Source organism: Danio rerio, chromosome 4, assembly GCF_052040795.2.
Source record: "Danio rerio strain M-AB ecotype USA chromosome 4, GRCz13ab, whole genome shotgun sequence".
Classification (NCBI taxonomy): Eukaryota; Metazoa; Chordata; class Actinopteri; order Cypriniformes; family Danionidae; genus Danio; species Danio rerio.
In genome coordinates, this window is record NC_141024.2 from 70,006,073 (window position 1) to 70,027,818 (window position 21,746).

The following is a 21,746-nucleotide window of genomic DNA, read 5'->3' on the forward strand; positions in this document are numbered from 1 at the left end:
AGTGGAATGAGCTGCCAACTATTCTGGCGGTTCTGACTATGTTTTACACAGCAGATGCCCTTGCAGCCGCAATTTAGCACAGGGAAACACCTGATGGATTTGGATTTCTGTCTTCTAATCTGTCCCAGTGAGGACCAACGTTTATCCTTTTCTCATTATCCTGTTCCTCATTATTTCATTAATATGATTATCTACCATTGAAAAAACAAATAAGTTTACACAATGCTTGATGTAAGAATGTTTAGTGTCTTTGCTCCTCTATTTATCTATTTTTAACTTTATTTTTAGGACCCACGAAACCAAGTCAGGCGAGGCAGTGGCGCAGTAGGTAGTGCTGTCGCCTCACAGCAAAAAGGTCGCTGGGTCGCGGGTTCGACCCTCGGCTCAGTTGGCGTTTCTGTGTGGAGTTTGCATGTTCTCCCTGCCTTCGCGTGGGTTTCCTCCGGGTGCTCCAGTTTCCCCCACAGTCCAAAGACATGCGGTACAGGTGAATTGGGTAGGCTAAATTGTCCGTAGTGTATGAGTTTGTGTGTGTGGATGTTTCCCAGAGATGGGTTGTGGCTGGAAGGGCATCCGTTGCCGAAATACTTGCTGGATAAGTTGGCGGTTCATTCCGCTGTGGCGACCCCAGATTTATAAAGGGACTAAGCCAACAAGAAAATGAATAAATGAATGAAACCAGGTCATATTTCATGGAGACCTTTAGAGTGGAACTGCTGAGCTTGATGAATGGGAACAACTGTTTCTATCCTTATTTCTATTAGTTAATGTCTAAATCGATTTTGCTATTTTTGTGGTTAATTCTTTTTAAAGTGATTTCCTTTTCATGCAAAATAGACTGTATGTAGTAAGAAGATGGCAGTCCGAAATCTGTTTATATTATGTTTTGAACTAGTTTGATAAGACAGCTGAGGGGACCAAGAAACAACCTTGAGTTTTTATAACGGATCGTCACTTGCGTGTGCTTATGCATCCGATGGGGAATTTCTACAGCTCTGACACCGGCTCTTAATTGTCAAGGGGGCGACCTGGCCCAAGACTCCTGTCGCCATCTCTATCTGGACTCAGATACGACCCCGCATTGACGTACATATTTACAATTGTATATTTTTGATTTAACCAATCGTAAAAATTCACCAGAATCACACTCTTTCTAGTCTAGTGTAGAGAGTATAATTGTTATTGATTTGTAAATGTAAGCAGAGCGGCCTAGGAACTCACCGCGAGAGTTGAAGCTGGCTTCTGCTGATGAAACGGCAAACTATCTTCAGTAACCTTTATTTATTTGAATCTGAAAATCATTCACATTCCCCTGTAGCACATGTGTTTGGACTGTGGGGGAAACCGGAGCACCTGGAGGAATCCCACACTAAGACGTGGAGAACGTGCAAACACAGAAATGTCAACTAGCCCAGTCGTGGACTTGTATATTTCTCTCTGCAAAGGCTAATTTGTTTGACCTGAGCTGGAAGACTCTTTCGTGCCCAAATGCTTGTCTGTTAACACTACTTTATCTAGCACTACAAAGGGCACACCACTGTGAAGAGAGAACATAGAGCACTATTGACCTTATTTTAAAATGCGGAAGTGCGCCTGTTTTCACGATTGTTTTCGAACTTCTGATTCAGTCGCCTATGGGAGAAATGACTAGGAGTAATAAACGGCAGAAAACGGTCAAACTACTTGCTCTACAAACAAACGTTTGCATGACTATACTGACCAAGTAGAATAATACAATAAGAAAATATCAGTTTGCAACATCAAACGAGCAGTTTTTAACTTCTAAAAATGAATGGAGGTGAATTAGAGCGAATGTCTTGAGCCAAAAAGATTCAAATGGCTGCGCCCGCTCGCCGGCGAAGAATAAGATGAATAGGGGAGACCGTATTGCTCTTTTCGTTTCCATGGTTATAGATTGTCAGGACTTTTCAGGATTGTTGCTAAATAATAACAAAAAGTATATATAATTTACTAAGGAAAGTGTGTTTATTGTCGATTTAGTTAGGAATATCTTGAATGTCTATTTTAGATGTCTGAAATATCTTTCATTTAAAATAAATCTGACAAAATGTGGGGTTCACTTCCGCAGGAGGTGTTACGCAGTTGTCTACACCAATTTTGTTTTAAGCTGGATGGCACACAGCAGTCCCGTATATATAGCTACAGTATTAATAAGGTAACAATCACAATACTCGGAGTAAAATTATGTATTTTATCATCAACATTTTTTAACTACAATTTGTTTTGGTTTTCATTCATTTTCCTTCGGCTTTGTCCCACAGGAGAATGAACCTCCAACTATTGCAAAATATGTTTTACGCAGCGGATGTCCTTTCAGCTGTAACCCAGTACTTGGAAACACTCACTTTTATGTCTTCATTTTACAGTAAATATAATGAATGCAGTAATGTCATTTCTAGCAGTTTGATTTGGATGTCCGTCTTCTCTGCCCATTGTAATATGTCTGCCATCTGCACGCATGAAGCTGTAGATCGATGGGGCAAAGGGACCGGGACTCAGGTCAATCAGGTGATTGTGACTTCCCTGTTGTTGCTCATAGGCATTTCCATTTGACACACACACACTGAGGAGTTCAAATAGTAAAACATAAATCCAGCATAGAGTGGTTCAGTGAATGTGCTGTTAAATGTGTGCAAGTGTGTGAGATTGTGAGTGTTAGAGACTCTGTAGAAGGACAGACAGCCGGCTGACTCATCCACATACACTCCTACTCTCTTTGAGGAATGTGAGGGGACACGAGTATCGATTTCCTTGTTGTTGTGGCAGACAGTGAACGTGTCATCAGAGCAGATCAGACTCCAGGAGTTTTCGTTGGATCCAAACAGACAGTCCTCACTCACTCCTTTCCTGTGGATTCTTTTGTATGTTACTGACATGACAGCCTTATGTCCAGTCCATTCAGATTCCCAGTAAGAGCGTCCGGACAGACTCTCAGTGCTCATAACCTGAGACCATGTGTCAAATCTGTCCGCATGGTAAGGATATCTCTGATACTCTCTCGCATATGTCACCTTTCTGTTTCCCTCAGACAGAACGAGACGAAGATGTGCTGTGTTTGGATCCAGTGTGAGATGACAGTTATCTAAAGACAGGAAGTGAACATTCAAGCCAGAGTTTTTCAACCACGTTCCCGGACGACCACCAGCACTGCATGTTTTGGAGGGTCTCCTTTGTCTGTCACACCCATTTCAGGTCTTTCAGTCTCTGCTAATCAGCTGATGATTTAAATCAGGTGTGTTTGCTTAACCCTCTATGGCAGGGGTGGCCAACCCTGTTCCTGGAGAGCCACCTTCCTGCAGATTTCAGTTGCTACCCATAATAAACACACCTGAACCAATTAAATAGGACCTGAAAACCACGTGATAATTACAGGCAGGTGTGTTTGACTGAAATCTGCAGGAAGGTGGCTCTCCAGGAACAGGGTTGGCCACCCCTGCTCTATGGCATGGTGTTGAGCTCAGGAAACAAACTATTCTTTGGCCCACAAAACACCCGTTAATTTTTTTTTTTCAATAAAATATCCCAAAAAAGTCTAATAATAAGTTGGTGACCAATGAAATTTGAGGTAAGTGTGGGTTTGACCTTTCCTCTGGGGGTAAAAGAGCCATTTTTGGGACCGCAGCCTGCTTGAGGCCACTGCTAGCAGAACGTAAGATAGATTTACCTTTTTATCATGTTTAAATTTAATAATCTTTATATTAAAGGGTCACGAAACACCAAAACACATTTTTTGAGCTGTTGACAGTCGTAAATGTGTCCCACACTGCTAAAAACACTATTAGGACACCTATATTTCACTAAAAAGTGTAAATTGGTTGTTTTTGCGTTATTTTAAGCAAATTCGTACTTCCGGTTTGAAACGAATTTTTGAAGCTTCGTCACGGTCACAACATAATAGCGTGTATTCCAGCGTGCAGACTGGGCGTCTGTGCCAGAGTGTGTCTTATTACGTCTTACAGTGTGATGCATTAATGCATGAGTAAGGCTTGGTTCAAACCAATCAGCGCGCTCTATTGTGCAACTTCATTAATATTCATTACTGTCACAGTGTTTAGACGACAGAGACGCCACGTTGTGTTGGCAAAACAAGCGTGAAGTGTTGCTTTTATAGTTTGCTGCCGTTAAGTTTTGTTTTCATTTTCTCTCTGTGAGAGCGCAGCTGGCGTCACGTGTGGATTAACAGTGTACGCGACGCTCGACAACAATAACTTACGTGTCTAAGGAGGATTATTGTTTACCTGAGAGCTGTTCTCATCTGCAAACGCTGAGATCCGGATTCGCTTGTAGTCTCCTCTTAATAAAGACGCGCCTCTAGTTGCTGTGGATTGTCCTGTCTCTACAGATTTGGTAAGTGAGCGACCAGCGCTCTTTGTTTATTCAGTTCGTATTTTATTCGTATCGAAAAAACTATTGTAAACAAGTTAGCACTACAAGCAAACTATAACCTCGTGTAGGATTTTGTGACCGGAATAACACACGCGGCTTTCTGACGCTACCTGCCGAGTGCATCTAAGTTTCCGGGAAATGCCGAGTTTTTTTTCTCTCATTCGGCGTGCGGTATCAAACATTGCATGAAAATACACGCTTAGAGCAGCTCCTCGAATCAAATATCTCGTTTGTCGCGAGGGGCATGAATGAATTCCCTGAATGAAAGAGCCAAACTGCAGTTAAAGTCCACCATTTAATAATTTGGCAAACAATTCGACTACAGATGTCCATGTAAACACAGTCACTTTGTCCGCTGTGGGTGTGCGTTTGACTCTGAAATTCAGCGCGCCCAAATAGACACTCCCACACCAAGCCTCTTTTCTTCCTCCGACACTCCCCCCTAAACAAAGCTGGACACGCCCACTTTTCTGACTTTTTCCAAAGTAGAGGTGTGAAAACACCCTGCTGAAATGAGGGGGTTTCATGGCCCTTTAAATAAATGTGTGATGTGCAGTTAAGCTCATTCCTTCCGAAAGCGAGCTTGAAGAGTCACAATAGCTATGTTTGCATTAAAAGATGCGAATTTAATTTGCAATAAGGCACAGTTCTGCACAGTTTATCTTTAAGCCTGATCAAACAAACCTGATTAAAATAATTGAGTTCTTCAGGCTTGTTTAAAACCCACAGGTAAGTGTGTTGAAGCAGGGTAGGAACTAAACTCTGCAGGTCTGCAGCCCTCCAGGAACTGAGTTTGATTTGCATCTGGATTCAACTTACTTAATGGTCAAGGATTCACAGAAAGGGAGATACAGAGTACCATGATGCAAAGGTTTATCCAAAGGAAAGTGCCCAAACTCTGTCCTGGAGGTCCGGTGTCCAGCAAAATGCGTCTGCCAACCTGCCAATACATTTCTAGTCTGCTAGCTAGAGCTTGAGTTGCTGGTTTACGTGTGAAATTGGGGTTAGAGCTATACTCTGCTGGACACCGGCCCACCCCAAACCTAAAGCCAAGTTACAAAAATGTGGCACCCAGTTCTGCTTAACATTCACCAACTGCTTTCTAAGATTCCACCGTGAATAATAGACATTGGTAAATAAGTACATTCAATCGGTACCCTGCAGGAACATACAATACACCATTTATGGCAAGTTACTGATTAAATATTACTTGTTGATATTGTTTCTGTTAAATTAAGAAATTTTCTAATCGGTTGCTTGTACCTCATTTCACATATAATACACAGTAAACCTTTGTGTTTTACTGCTGTTACTGCATGTTGTTGCCCTAAAGCAGGGGTGGCCAACCCTGTTCCTCGAGAGCCACCTTTCTAGAGATTTCAGTTGCAACCCATATCAAACACACCTGCCTGTAATTATCACGTGGTGGTCAGGTCCTATTTAATTAGTTCAGGTGTGTTTGATATGGGTAGCAACTGAAAACTGCAGGAAGATGGCTCTTCAGGAACACGGTTGGCCACCCCTACCCTAAGGCAACAAGCCAAAATCAGCTGGGGAGGGGGCTAGTACATTTTATGATTGATTTATTATATGGAGCCCAGGAAAAATTAGGGTGAAATATTTTTTTTCCTTCTAAAACAAAAATTAATGCCGTAGAGAGTTAAGGAGACAGGAAAACGTGCAGAGCGGGTGGTCCTCCAGGAATGCGGTTGACAAACACAGTACCGCAGCAATAAAAAACTACAAGCATAAGTATAAATGAGTCTCAACCTGGGGTTAGAAATCCAAAAACCTTTTAGTTTAGCTCTTAAACATGTATACATACATTTATGCAGTCCTGCTGTAATCCTGAAGAGACCTCCATGGTCCACACTATAAACAGACAAATCATCCCTTTTCACATTTGATACAGAATACATTGTTTACAGAAGCAAACACATATAAAACACATAAAAAACAACCTGCCTTTTAATCAACGTACTTGAGTTTGTCCAGTGTGTAGTTTGGATCCTCCAGTTGTTCAGAGAGCAGCTTGACTCCTGAATCTCCTGGATGATTGTAGCTCAGATCCAGCTCTCTCAGGTGTGAGGGGTTTGAACTCAGAGCTGAAGACAGAAAACCACAGCCTTCCTCTGTCACCATACAGCCAGACAATCTACAGATAGTCAACATTACATTAGTACATTAATCAGACATTTACTAAAACTGTAAATACAGAAATTGTTGCCCACAACAGAAAGATCACCATTAACAAGCACCAAAGCAGAATCATTCCATTTCTTACTTCAGTAAGTTGAGTTGACAGTGTGAACTCTTCAGTCCAATAGAAAGCAGCTTCACTCCTGAATCCTGCAGGTCATTGTTACTCAGGTCCAGCTTTCGTAGGTGAGTGTTTGATTGAAGAACTGAAGATATACTTTCACAGCACTCACCAGTGAGATTACACGTGACTAATCTAAACAAAACCAAACACGTAAATTACTAGTGGCAAAATACCTACCAAACGATTACGACATGATTGACCAACATGAACGGCAAGCATGTCCAACTTACTCCTGTGAGGAGTACTTGCCTTGCCAACTGTTACTATAACACATTATTTCTTTGTATTATTAAGTCTTTTTCTTGATTTTTGAATGAGCTCATTAATATTCATGATCCTTCCAAATAAGGTCAAAACCAAGCATTTCATATTACGGCCAATTACTTGGTTTGGAAATGGACCATGGTCTTTTGTTAGCATTTTCGCCACATTTCCTTCTATTTAGATATCAGAGATCAATTTGTCTCATATTGTGTGTTGAACATGTTGTATCAACAATTTAAAATAGGTAATTTTTGTACAGATAAGAGCAAGACAACTTTGCTACGAAACGACAGTACATTAAAAAAATACCAGCAATTACAACAGTTATGAAATTACACTGATTGTTAAAAATGAATTCAGTTTCAGATCACTACAAATACCATAGCGATTGAGTGAAAGTGAAATCAAACCTCAGTATTTCCAAATGACAGTGCGAACTCTTCAGTCCGGTAGAAAGAAGCTTCACTCCTGAATCCTGCAGGTCATTGTTACTCAGGTCCAGCTCTCTCAAATGAGAGTTTAAGGATTGCAGAGCTGAGGACAAGCTTTCACAGCACTCAAAAGTCAATCTACAACCTGCCAATCTGAATAAAGCACAACAAAACACTAATGAACACTTTTGAACACAGCTTTAAAAGTTTGTTTCCCAGAAACATTGACTTATAGTGTGTTACGAAATCTCTAAAGGTATCTCTTAACCATGGGTATACAATTTCTAGACGTGTTTCCCAAACTATACCTTATCACAAGGATGGCCAAACTTGGTCCTGGAGGGCCAGTGTCCTACAGAATTTTGCTCCAACACTAATCAAACACCCCTAAACATGCTAATCAGTGTCTTCAAGATCACAAGACATCTTTAGGTAGGACTGTGTGACTAGGCTTGGAGCTAAATTCTGCAAGACACTGGACCTCCAGAACCTGGGCTTGCCCATCCCTGCCTACTGACAGCAGTGGAAAAGATTGAAGCTGGAAAGCTGCAGTCCAGTAGAGTTTTGACCCAGCTTTAATAAAAATTTGACTCAGAAGCAAACTTATTCTAGTAGATAGTCACTTACTCGTCAAGCTACAACAAACCTCTCCACAACATCATGCTGTGTGTATGTGTGACAGAGAGCATTAGGCACTTGACATTAGCTGCAGGGGTGTTAGAGGTTGTTAATATTTATGACCCTTCCAAATATGGTCAAAACCAACCATTTCATATTATAGCCGATTTCTAAGGTTGGGAATGGACCTTTAAAACTGTCTCTGGTGAACTTACCTATAACCACATATGCTTGTATTGAGGGTGCTTCACGGTTCTTTTGGCATTTGTGAACAGGGCAATCGTGCTCTGTTCCGCGGCAAAGTAATCGCTCCGAGACCGCCTGAGTGAGGTGGTCTCGGCCCGATTGAAACGAACCCTGGAGCGGTTCGATTGCAGTGAGAAAGCGATCCGATCCGAGCGCGGTTATATCACAGTGTTTTATGGATATGTAATAGGCTTACGGCTATATGAAGAGAGAATTATGAGTATGGCGGGAAGTTTCGCTAGTCTCCGGATGCCCGCAAACAAGTGATGATCTCCCGGTAATCTCGCGTCTCCCTCCTGGTCCTTAAATAGGCATCGTCGCGCACCCTTCTCACCCCTCCCCACCGCATCTCTCCTCAGACACGTCGCGCGCGCACACCTTGTCAATCACCACCAAACCACCACCTCTCCTGACAGCTGAGCGGGACGCTGCAAAATAAACCCTGACATTGACCAATGAGAGAAGAGTTTACTCACACGTGACTTAAAAGCGAACCGCTCAAAGAGCAACAATGTAACATCTGTAATCTCTGTTTCGGAACAACTGAATTGATTCACAGGTGTGAAAGCACCCTTAGATATCAGAGAACCATTTAACATATCGTATCAAAGCATTCTGTGACACCTTTAAAATAGTTAGTAATTTTTGTATAGATACAACCAAGACATAATTTGAAAATAGACAGATTATGGTTTCTTCCTTTCACAATTTTCCAAATACAAGACCATTAGTGTTAATCTAAAAAACTGCACTGTATGGTTTGCGTGTCTGACAGAATAGCTAATAGCAGAGCACTTAATATTGGCATTACGATTGTTCCAATAACTGTGAATAAAACTCTTGTGGAGTAAGTAGGGATATCAAGTAAAGTAGGGATGGAACTTCACTCTGCAGGAGGCTCTCTGGGTAAGGAATTGGGCAGCCCTGGTCTAAGTTAAGTTTGTCATCTGTGCATGTGTTATCAGTTCTGCAAGTAACCTGTTCACAAAATACCTTGATCCACTAAAACTTCCTTGATTCTGAGGTTGATTGAGTGAATGCCAAACCTAAGTAAGTTCAGTCGACAGTTTGAACTCTTCAGTCCAACAGAGATTGAATTCACTCCTGAATCCCGCAGGTCATTGTTGCTCAGATCCAGTGCCGTCAGATGAGAGTTGGACGATTGTAAAGCTGAAGACACCGTTTCACAGCATGTTTCATCAAGACTACAGCCATCAAATCTGCCAAAACAAACATTTAAACAAATTCATTCCTGATGTTCAATACTATCTTGGTCAAACATTGTCCTAAGGGCGCACCCACACTTTGCTATCCGAACCATGCCCAGGCACGTTTCTCAGTTAGTTTGAGAAGTGTCAGTGCTCTAAATTAGGCTCAGGCACGGTTCAGTTGGCCGGCCCTGGCCCGGTTGGAAGAGGTGTGCGAGAGCGCAGTTCACTTGGGCTTTGGCGTGGTATGCTTGTATTGTGAGTGCAAAGTGTGCCTGAGCCCGAAATTGAAGATGAGACGTGGCTTTTCACGGGACATAGGGATTTATTAATCAATCTTACTGTTAAATGAATGCAAACTGTCATAGTTTATGAAAGACGCAAACCCCTTACTGCATGACAGCTGCACCTTTAGCAAACCTCCTAATTCCTGCAGCACGAGGACTTTATGGTTGTTTATGGGCGTCAAAAGTGGCTTGTCTGTTCGGCGAAATATTTGACTGCGTATCACTGCATCCCAAACGACTAAAACGATATAAAGAAATCTCCACTGTGCTGAGCGAGAGCGCTTCTTACTGAACAGCGCATCATTGATGACGTAAGCTTACCCAGGCGCGAATGGAATGTGGGTGCGGGCCATCGGGGGACAATCGTGCTTCAGGTTTAAGGCAATTGTACATAGTGTGAGTACGCCCTATGTTTTCCATTAATAAATAAATTTCAATTTCAAAATTAACTCGTTTTGAAATCCATGCTAATGTAACGGAGGCCAGCTAGTGTGTGCTGTGCAGGTAAACCTCACTCCTCTGACCACTAAAGGTGCTCTAACGACAGACGCTAGAGGCCATGGTCTTTAGCCTCCTTGGTAGAGCACCCGACTTTCATGTGGAAGGTCGCCGGTTCGATACCAGCTCAGAGCGGGTTGGGTGGTGTAAGACTGGAGGGGTTACATTGGTGCCGTGACCCGGATGGGAGTAAGGTTTAGGGGGGTGAGTGTAACAGAGGCCAGCTAGTGAGTGCTGTGCAGGTAAGTGGCTTGTCTGTTCGGCGAAATATTTGACTGCGTATCACTGCATCCCAAACGACTAAAACGATATAAAGAAATCTCCACTGTGCTGAGCGAGAGCGCTTCTTACTGAACAGCGCATCATTGATGACGTAAGCTTACCCAGGCGCGAATGGAATGTGGGTGCGGGCCATCGGGGGACAATCGTGCTTCAGGTTTAAGGCAATTGTACATAGTGTGAGTACGCCCTATGTTTTCCATTAATAAATAAATTTCAATTTCAAAATTACCTGTGCAGGTAAACCTCACTCCTCTGACCTCTAAAGGTGCTCTAACGACAGACGCTAGAGCAACCGACTCCCATGCGGAAGGTCGCCGGTTCGAAACCAGCTCGGAGAGGGTTGGGTGGCGTAGGACTGGCGGGGTTAAATATACATTTAACATACTTAAAATGACTCACAGGGCTTTTCTGCAACATGCCACAGCTGGGACAAATCTCATGCAGTCTGCAATCGATGACGCAAATCTCTTTGGATTAAACTCATTCAGCACCTTTTCTGACATGAGCAGTACATAGGTCATCACCGAACACAGCGAAGGTGAGAGTTTTCTTCCAGGATATTCCTCCGTACTGATGTACTTCTGAATTTGCTCCAATAAAGAATGATCCTTCAGCTCAAGTAGGCAGTAAAACAGGTTGACCGAAGCTTCCTCTGAGATTCGGTTGCTGTCTTGTAGTTGTTTAATGTATTGACTCAGTTGTAAGACACTGTCTGTGGTGTCCTCTTTGTGTGGGAGCAGACCTTCAAGAAGTTTCTGACTGGACTCCAATGAAATACCTAACAGAAACCGCAGGAACAGGTCCAGCTGTCCTCTTCCACTCTGAATAGTTTTATTAATTGCATTCTGTAGCAGATCTTGCAGTTGGATTTCTTTTACTGGCTCATCAAAGAAAAACCGAAGCTCCTCGTTTATCTTACTCAGATAACAAAGGAACACATGCACGGCAGCGAGGAACTCTTGAACACTCAAATGCACAAAGCAGAAGACCTTCGTTTCATGAAGTCCATCTTCCTTCAGAAATAACTCAGTCAGCATTCCTGTGGACTCCGACCCTTCGCTCAAATCAATACTACATTCTCTTAGGTCTTCCTCGTAGAACACAACGTTCTCCTTTTTCAGCTGTGCAAATGCTAGCTTTGCTAGCTTCAAAATCATGGTTCTGTTTGAATCTAAAAGCTTTTTACGATCCCTTTCTTCTCTTCCATCATACTTCTGGCTCTTCATGTTCATCTGTATGAGCAAAAAGTGAATGTACATCTCAGAGAGAGTTGTTCTGATTGTCCCCGTGTTGCTCCTGATGAGAATACTCTGAAGTACCGTAGCCGTGATCCAACAAAACACAGGAATGTGGCACATAATGAAGAGAGTGCGAGATGTTTTAATGTGTGAGAGGATTGTCGAGACTCGTTTCTCATCTTTGATTCTCCTTCTGAAGTATTCCTCTTTCTGTTGCTCAGAGAATCCTCGCACCTCTGTGAACAAACCTACATATTGAGGAGGGATCTGATTGGCTGCTGCTGGTCTCGAGGTCACCCAGATGAGTGCTGATGAAAGCAATGTCTTTTTGACGAGACATGTATAAAGCACATCTACAGATGACCTTTCCTCAAAATTCGACAGAATTCCTCTTTCGGAATTTAAAGACAGTCGACTCTCATCCGTCAAATATGAGTGCTAGATTACACTTGGTGTATAACTTTGAATTCCCCAAGTCCTTCAGTTCAGGGTAAAATACCTGAAGAAACTCGTGGATGTTGAGCTTTTTGTCTTTAATCATGTTAATCTCTCTGAATGGAAGCAGGAACAAGCAGTGTATATCCTGATTGGCTTTTCCTTCGGCCCAGTCTAGAATGAACTTGTGTACAGAGACTGTTTTTCCAATGCCAGCAATGCCCTTGGTCAGCACAATCTTCCTCTCATTATTTTCCCTCAATAAGTGGAATATGTCATTGCATTTGATCGATCTGTCCTGTGCTTTCTTGGTTTTGTAAGCACCATCCATCTTCATAATCTCATGTTCTCGATTGATGTCTTCAACGTCTCCCTCGGTGATGAACAGTTCGGTGTATATGTCCTTAAGATGGGCTTCGTTTTCTTTCTTGCCCTCAAAAATGCGTTCTGCTTTCTTCTTCATGATGGATTTGTGTGTTTCCAAGAACTTCTGCAGCCTTAAAAATTCTATAGGATTGAGGAAATAGTATTAAAAACGGACAAATATCAGTGTAAACAGGTTTTAACTTGATGTGCACTAATACAATACTTGACCTGGACCTTATATTGCAAGATTAGAACGTTAGGTAAAGATCAAGGTCCATCAATATTCTTTCATTTATTCTCCTTTGGCTTATTTATCAGGGGTCGACACAACTGGCAACTATTTCAGCATATGTTTTACACAGCAGATGACCTTCCAGCTGCAACCCAGTACTGGAAAACACCCATACACTCTCCCATCCACACTCTACGGTCAATTAAGTTCTTCCAATTTACCTATAGCGCATGTTTTTGGACTGTGGGGGAAACCGAAGCACCCGGAGGAAACCCACACTAACACGAGGAGAACATGCAAACTCCACATAGAAATGCCAACTGGCCCAACCAGGATTCAATCCGCCATCTTTTTTGCTGTAAGGTGACAGCGCTAATCCCTGAGCCACTGGTCCATTAATATATTTAGTAATATTCGTACTGTGCATGTATCAAAGCTTTAAAAAAAAATAATTGGTGCAATGAATTGCTAAGAACTTAATTTTGAAAACTTTAATGGTGATTTTCTCAGTATTTAGATTTTTTTAACCCTTAAAACTACAGATTTTTGAATAATTGTAATCTCAATCAATTATTGACTTATCCTAACAAATCATATGTCAATGGAAAGTTTATTCAGCTTAAAGTTGACGATTTAATCTCCATTTCCAAAAAAATACAGCAACAAATGCGTAAAGACTAAATAGACTAATTATTTTCAAACAAACATTCCCACATGTTTACTTGGCCTACAACATGCTGAGATATTGGTTAAATATCATTCATTCATTCATTTTCTTGTCGGCTTAGTCCCTTTATTAATCCAGGGTCGCCACAGCGGAATGAACTTATCCAGCACATTTTTACCCAGCGGATGCCCTTCCAGCCGCAACCCATCTCTGGGAAGCATCTACACACACATTCGCACACACTACGGATAATTTAGCCTACCCAATTCACCTGTACCGCATGTCGTTGCGGGGAAACTGGAGCACCCGGAGGAAACCCACGCTGAATGCAGGGAGAACATGCAAACTCCATTGGTTCTGATGGTTCAAACCAGCGACCTTCTTGCTGTGAGGCGACAGCACTACATACTGCGGCACTGCATGGCCTGGTTAAATATGCTCTGTACAATTGTTAACATTAAATAATGTAATCAAATCTCTGGTGATATGAGTTTCTTAATTGTCACATCAACGTGTGCAATTTTATTTGGTTTGTTTCATGCCAAACTAGGTTGCTATCGCTTACATTTTTGAATAAGATGAGTCTGTGATTGGTCAACGTGTTTTTTTAGGCTATATCTCCACTTGTTGGTTTGGCATGCTCTTGGAGATTTTTTTTTAATGGAGGCTTTATGCAGTATGTATTACTAACAATGTGAAGTACTTTCAAAACAATAGATCAGGGGTGGCCAACCCTGTTCCTGGAGAGCCACACTCCTGCAGATTTCAGTTGCAACCCATATCAAACACACCTGAACCAATTAATTAGGACCTGAAAACCACGTGATAATTACAGGCAGGTGTGTTTGATATGGGTAGCAACTGAAATCCGCAGGAAGGTGGCTCTCCAGGAACAGGGTTGGCCACCCCTGGAATAGATGAACTAATCATGTTTTACCTCGTTTTTCTGTGTGCGCCTCTACCGTTTCTGTGCAGTTATATTCAACTGAGTAGAAAAAAAGAGAAGAACCAGATAAATATTAAATTGGATATTAAGCCTTATTGGTAAAATTGTGCAACACTACAAATCTCATATTAAAACCACATAGGATATGACCAATATAGGATATATACCAAGCATATCTAAGTGGGAACTCTTGAAGTGAAGTTTCATAAACTAATTTCGAGAGGAGCACGTGATATGATTGTGCACCGCTGGCCACTCATCCGTAATCAGTAATAATCCAATCAGAATGATCCTAGCTTAGTATAAATGGATCACTTTCTCCCCATTGCACTATCTTCATTTTGGAAGAATCCCCCCTTCCACCCCATCTCCTCCTTTTTCTCCCCTTCTAAAGGGGGAGCGATCGAGACCTACCTGATCTCGGTTCTCCTGATATGCTTCTAGACCGGGCGGGAGCCCTGGGCTCAAATATCTCCGAGCTCAGGGTTCTCTCCCGGGACAGCATGCCAAACCTGCTATAAGTGCCAAGCATATCTAAGTGGGAACTCTTGAATTGTTTGTTTTGCTAACACAAAAATGTAGAAAAAAAGACATACCATTTCCTGTAGGTTTTAAACCAAATATGTTTACTGGTCCTGTGATTGTGTTTCCAGCAAGTACAGGAACATCCACAAATGAACCTGTTTCAGCTTTAACATCAACACTGACTGCAGTCTGAGCGTTGCTCTCCTGGACCGGTGCTGAGATTAAAAGAGTAAGAGAGAGTGTTGTCTTTTAGTCATTCATTCACTCATTTTCTTTCAGCTTAGTCCCTTAGTTATGAGGGGTCGCCATAATGGAATGAACCACCAACCTATCTGGTGTTCTGTCGATTTCTCCTACTTTGTCAGATTGTCCTACCTTCCATTCAAAAAGTAGGTAGCAGATTTCGAGGGCACAATATGCTACCCATCAGATTTTGCCATCAGTGTAAATTTTAATGTGGAGTAGTGGGATATGAAGCTGTAATATCACCCCAACCTACCTACTCCCTAACTCCAACCTCAATCCCAAATTCGATTCAAATACAGTGTTGGTAACATAATCTGATGGGTTGGATAAAATGTCAGGACACCGGCCTGTGTTTTACATAGCAGATTCCCTTCCAGCCACAACCCACTACTAGGAAACACCCATACACTCTCAGACTCATACACTACAGCCAATTTAGTTTTAGTGGATTTTATTTCAGTCATGACTAGGCCCATACGGAATCTGCGCACGCAGAATTCTGCAGATTTTCAGCAGAATTCTGCAGATTTTTAGTTATGATAGTCCGCTGGATACTACCAAATATAATTCCACAGAAATCCGCAGATTTTAACCTATATTCTCCGCAGAAATAGCAAAAAACGTACGCAGATTCTGTCTGGCCCTGGTCATAACCCAATGTAAGCCCAGCTTTAGTGGAACTAATGAATTGTTACGTTTAGATGTTGTTACCTTTTAGTTTGTTCTCGAACTCTTCCACCAAATCATTTAGTTTTATGATCCTTAAACACTTCAGTGTGGCATTCGCAGCTCCTTTAGGTCCACAATGTGCCAGCATCAGATCCACCGTGTCACTGACATCTTCTGACTTCTCCACATCTACCGCTGAAGTAACACCATCATCTTTAAAGTGCCATTTAAACCTCTTCAGTTGATCTCCGTCAAGACGATCCAGTGTGTTCCGAAGCTGCTGTGAAATGGATGTCATCTTCTGTTAGACTCAATTCACCTGGATAAGAAAAAAATAATAGTTTACCACAATGGTACACTAAGATGCACCAACGTCATATTGACGTTGTAGCCCAACATCGAAGGGAAGTTGGATTTGTTTGGAAATGAAATCGTGTTGACGTCAGAGCCCAACGTCAAGCAAACGTCAATGTTTAGCATCCAACCTAAAATCAAGCAAATATTAACGTCTAATCATGATAAACCTTGACGTTGTGTGGACATCACCACTATGACATCAGATGTTGGATTTTGGTCATTTTTTGAAACAGCCTAAAATCAACCAAATATTAACGTAATTTGACATCGTTATTGGACGTCACAGTAACGTTGTCCTTAGACGCTGGCTAGATATTGAATTTTGGTCACCTGACGTCGTGACCTAAATCTAAACTAATATTAACGTCTAATGATGATAAACCTTGACGTTGTGTAGGCATCACCACTATGACATCTATCAGACGTTGGATTTTGGTCACTTTCCAAAACAGCCTAAAATCAACCAAATATTAACAGAACTTGACATCGTTATTGGACGTCACAGTAACGTTGTCCTTAGATGCTGGCTAGATATTGAATCTTGTTCACCTGATGTCGTGACCTAAATTTAACCTAATATTAACGTCTAATCATGATAAACCTTGACGTTGTGTAGACATCACCACTGTGACATCTATCAGACGTTGGATTGTGGTCACTTTCCGAAACAGCCTAAAATCAACCAAATATTAAAGTAATCTGACATCGTTATTGGACGTCACAGTAACGTTGTCCTTAGACGCTGGCTAGATATTAAATTTTGGTCACCTGACGTTGTGACCTAAATCCAACCTAATATTCACGTCTAATCATGATAAACCTTGACGTTGTGTAGACATCACCACTATGACATCTATCAGACGTTGGATTTTGGTCACTTTCCGAAACAGCATAAAATCAACCAAATATTAACCTAATTTGACATCGTTATTGGACGTCACAGTAATGTTGTCCTTAGACGCTGGCTAGATATTGAATTTTGGTCACCTGACGTCGTGACCTAAATCCAACCTATTACTAACGTTTTGTGATGTTGTGAGCCTGCTAGGTTTATTCATCAGGGGTTGTCACAGCAGAATGAACCAGCATATGTTTTACGCAGTAGATGGCCTTCCAGCCGCAACCCAGTACTGTGAAACACCCATACACTCTCACATTCACATTCACACGCTCATACATGATGGCCAATTTACTTTATTCAATTCACCTATGGCGCATTTATTTGGACTGTAGGGGAAACCGGAGCACCCGGAGGAACCCCACACCAACACAGAGAACATGCAAACTCCACAGTGCTAACCACTGTATGAATATTGTACTTAACATTTTTTTTAATAACTAGTTTACAGAAAAAAGACTTGCAGACATGCATATGTCCTGAAAACCCGTCATACTGTACCTCAACCCAACTGAACACCATTGTGATGAATGAGTGCAGAGATTGTGAGAGCCAGGCCTTCTCGAAGAATGATGAAAATGACCATTAACACACTCCTAGTTCTTGTGGAAACCCTTCCCAGAGGAGTTGAAGCTGTTATAGCTTGAATGGTGGGCAACTCCATATGAAACCCTACGGATTAAGATTGGGAGGTCATTAAAGTTGATGTCCTAAAACATTTGATAATGTTCAGGAAGAGTTCAAATGCAAAACAAAGTGATCAAATTTACCAGCCTTCTGTGTGTAGATTCAGAAATTTCACTTGTTTTGCAAAGAATAAGTTAATTTTACGATATTTAAAGTGAAATAACTTAACATAAACACAGGAGGCTGTGGAAATGCTAATATTTTAGGGAGATTTTAGACTGCACTTAAAGGTTTTCACATCTGATCTCTTGACATATTATCAGAACCCAGTTTTTCAAAAGTAATCCAGCGGGATTTTGGATCACGGATTGGATTAAATCTTGAAAATGGGTTTTTTTCAAATTAACAGAGGGATTTTGAATTAAGATCAGACCATGTAATCCAATCTTACATTTGACTTGGATCAAACCTGCCCTTTAGGTTACTCAAATTTTTGAACTCAAGGATTGTGACCATTTGATAAAAATAAAACAAAACAGGATTATCCTGATCCCATCAGAAGGGTGGATTCAGTTGTGATTTTTTGAACCACATAAAATAAAAAGGTTTTTTTTAAGTGATCACAAACGTAATGGTTTCTGATGACATATAAATTCCTTCATATTTGAAGCCTATACGTAACATGTCAGATATCCCTACTAAAAAAACATCTTAAACCAGCCTAGGCTGGTTGGCTGGTTTTAGCTGGTCGACCAGGCTGGTTGTAGAGGGGTTTTGGCCATTTCCAGGCTGGTTTCCAGCCATTTCCAGCTTGGTCTTAGCTGGTCAGGCTGGGAGATGACCAGATAAAACCAGCTTGACCAGCCTAGCCAGGCTGGGAGCCCAGCCAAAACCAGCTATGTCCAGCTTAAACCAAGCTGGTCAAGCTGGTTTTAGCTGGATTTAGCTGGTCATTTTCCAGCCTGACTAGCTAAGACCAGGCTGGAAATGGCTGGAAACCAGCCTGGAAATGGCCAAAACCCCTCTAAAACCAGCCTGGTCGACCAGCTAAAACCAGCCAACCAGCTTTGGCTGGTTTAAGCTGGATTTTTCAGCAGGGATGGTAAACAACAACAACAACAACAACAACAACAACAAATGTTAAAACTATCAAAACAAATAATGGCTGTTTGTGGCCACTGGTATTTTACCTACCTGTTGTCATTTGCTGAACCAGTAGTCTACACTGTTGGTTCCATTTAAAGCCCTAGTAAACAGGATTTAGTAATCCTGAAATTCGGTATTTGGATCACAATAATCTAACCCAGGGGTGGCCAATCCTGTTCCTGGAGATCTACCTTCCTGCAGATTTCAGTTGCAACCCTTATCAAACACACCTGTCTGTAATTATCAAGTGGATTTCAGGTCCTAATTAATTGGTTCAGGTGGGTTTGATCAGGGTAGGAGCTAAACTGTACAGGAAGGTAGATCTCCAGGAACAGGATTGAGCACCCCTGATCTAACCCAATGTTCCTTTAAAAACTGTCATGAAAGAATGATCAGGTTATCCTGGATGGCAAAACATGGGATTTCCATATCTGGAACAATGTGATACAGAGTATTTTGTTACACTAGGCCCTGGAGATTAAACAGCCCTTCAAACAAGTGAGAGAAAACTGATATAAGACATCAAGTATGACAAAAATAATGGTATGGAAATGACAACAACTACTTTACAGACTATAGAAACACATGGTACCAGTGGAAAACCATTCAGATCCTCACATACAAGCTCTTGCTACACACCTGGTATGCTGAATCATTCTCCTGTATGCGCACAACCATTGTTGCACATGTTTTTCAGTTCACAGTGACACACCTAAAAAACAAAACCCAATGACCAGCCATTCTGTGTGTCTTCTATCACCATGTATAAGTCTTTATCCAAGCTTGTACCCTCAGATTGCAGTTTTTTGGCCACATACTGTATACAATCTCAGATATAAAGGTATGAGAGCTGTCACTGGGGTGGTACCTTTTCAAAAGGTACAAATTTGTACCTCAAAGGGCCATATCAATACCTCAAGGGTACATATTGGTACCTAAGCGGTACAAAAGTGTTCCCCTTGAAATTTGTAGGTACTATACCTTTGAGGTACCAATATGGACCCTTCATGTGTACCTTTTAAAAAGGTACCACCCCAGTGACCGCTTGTGTACCTTTATTTCTGAGAGTGTAACAAACTATACAACAATGGAAAGGTTGTTAATTCAACTTTCAGGTTATGTATACATCTCAGTTTCCAATATTAGTTCACTCTTATGACTGGCTTTGCAGTCCAGGGTCGCATATTTGAACACAAGTAACTCATTTTAAAGGTTTACATTACTTAAGAGGCAATTAATGCAGTATTTATCAACTTACCATGATACTTGTAGCAGACGTTCACTGATCCTCTGAGCTTGTGTCTTGTTGATCTGAAGAGGTAAATCTAGCTTAGCACTGTGCTTCCCTAGGTTTCAGCTAAACCAATAAAACCAGTTTTTCGACCTGTCATACTTTTTTCTTAAATTACATTGTCTGTTTTGTCCCTACTTTAGTCAGGGTTATTCCGCTTCTTTATTTGCCTTCCTGACAAAGAAAATATGCAGCTTTGGGGAATATAAGTTATACATGTGATAAGAGTATGGGAAAATAGCACATGTCGCCAGTGATGTCTGCAGCTCCTCTTAAAGTTCATATAAAAGAGTGAGTGTAGAATGTACATGAATCATTACATATAATAAATCACTGATCACAGAGCAGGCATTACAATTGTTGGAAATGAGACCCCCGCGTTCTCCCTTTCACACCACCAGAGGGAGCCATCGCACAGATTTAAGTCAGGCTCTATTTGAACTCAATCCCCCAGAAGCCCTCATGCCTGAAACTCATTACAGGTCCACGTGAAGCCATTTCCCAGTCCTATTTATTCTCCACGTTCCTTGGAGTACTTTGTGAAGTCTTGATTTGCCTGGTTGTCGTTACTGAGCGGTTTCTCTTGTGTTTGACTTCCTGTGAGTGAGGCTTCTTGAAACACTGAAGCAAATGTGCTTCGAAACCCGTCTCTACAGTGACACCTAGCGGTCATTTTTTAAGTGTTGCTCTGAAACATCTTCAGCAAAGGCAGTTAAGCAAATTGAGGGATTAAAATCCCACATTGTAGAGTAGAACCTTCAAGTGATTTAGTGAAGCGGTGAGAGTTCCTTGACTAGCATACAGAGATAATGGGTTCAAATTCAGTTATGCAGCTATAGATGCTAGTTTTTTTATTGCTCTGTTTTTGTAACATGTTTTGTTTTAACCCTTGTCTGACATCTGTGAATAAATATGTTTTGTTTTGGTCATAAAAAAGCAACATTATTAAAATACATCAAGTCATAATAAGGTATATGTGGAGCTAGTGTTTCTTCTCATACTGATAAACTTCCGGTAAACGGTTAAAGTAACTTTTTTTTCCCTTTTATTCGGTTCCTTTTACAGCATCGATGTTGTGATGTAATTAAAATACAATCAGTCAAATACACTTTGGCATTTAGTAGTTGCTCAAGCGAAAAACGTGATGAAAAGCCATACGCTCAGAATTAGCAGGCTAGCGCAGAAGCTCGATTGAAAATACTGGGGTAAAATAAATGCTCATATTTTAAAGACATAACGGTGAAAAATGTAATTTAATGCAGTGCTTTTTGTACAATCTGAGACGCACTTTATATCGGACATCATTCATCCAGTGGAGATAGCTGACTTTTAAAGAAAACAGACCTTAAACGTGCCAATTTTCTAATGACATACAGTTCACTAGAAGCGATTGACCCAGGTAACTGACATATTTTTTCCGAACCTGTCAGTCAAACGCAGATTCGCCAGATTTCGAAACGCTTCTGAAGTAACAGATGCTTTAAATCGCTTTAGTAAAAGATCCAAGAAAGATCGGCACGATTTTCTACTTCCTGTTTA

General features: G+C 41.3%; 1 protein-coding gene and 1 pseudogene across 2 annotated transcripts in view; one reads left to right on the plus strand and one right to left on the minus strand.

Moving 5' to 3' along the window:
- Positions 1 to 21,746, plus strand: part of zgc:152938 — a 422,541-nt gene that overhangs the window by 117,794 nt on the left and 283,001 nt on the right. The gene's annotated exons all lie outside the window — the stretch shown is intronic.
- LOC101883084 (NACHT, LRR and PYD domains-containing protein 14-like) lies at positions 2,893 to 20,229 on the minus strand (annotated as a pseudogene). Its single transcript, XR_015482283.2, has 13 exons — positions 20,175 to 20,229; positions 17,645 to 17,815; positions 15,931 to 16,207; positions 15,045 to 15,188; positions 14,440 to 14,487; positions 10,964 to 12,744; positions 9,336 to 9,509; positions 7,405 to 7,578; positions 6,692 to 6,862; positions 6,389 to 6,562; positions 6,233 to 6,279; positions 5,552 to 5,565; positions 2,893 to 3,103 (listed from the first exon to the last, which is right to left on the minus strand). The product of XR_015482283.2 is annotated as an NACHT, LRR and PYD domains-containing protein 14-like (transcript).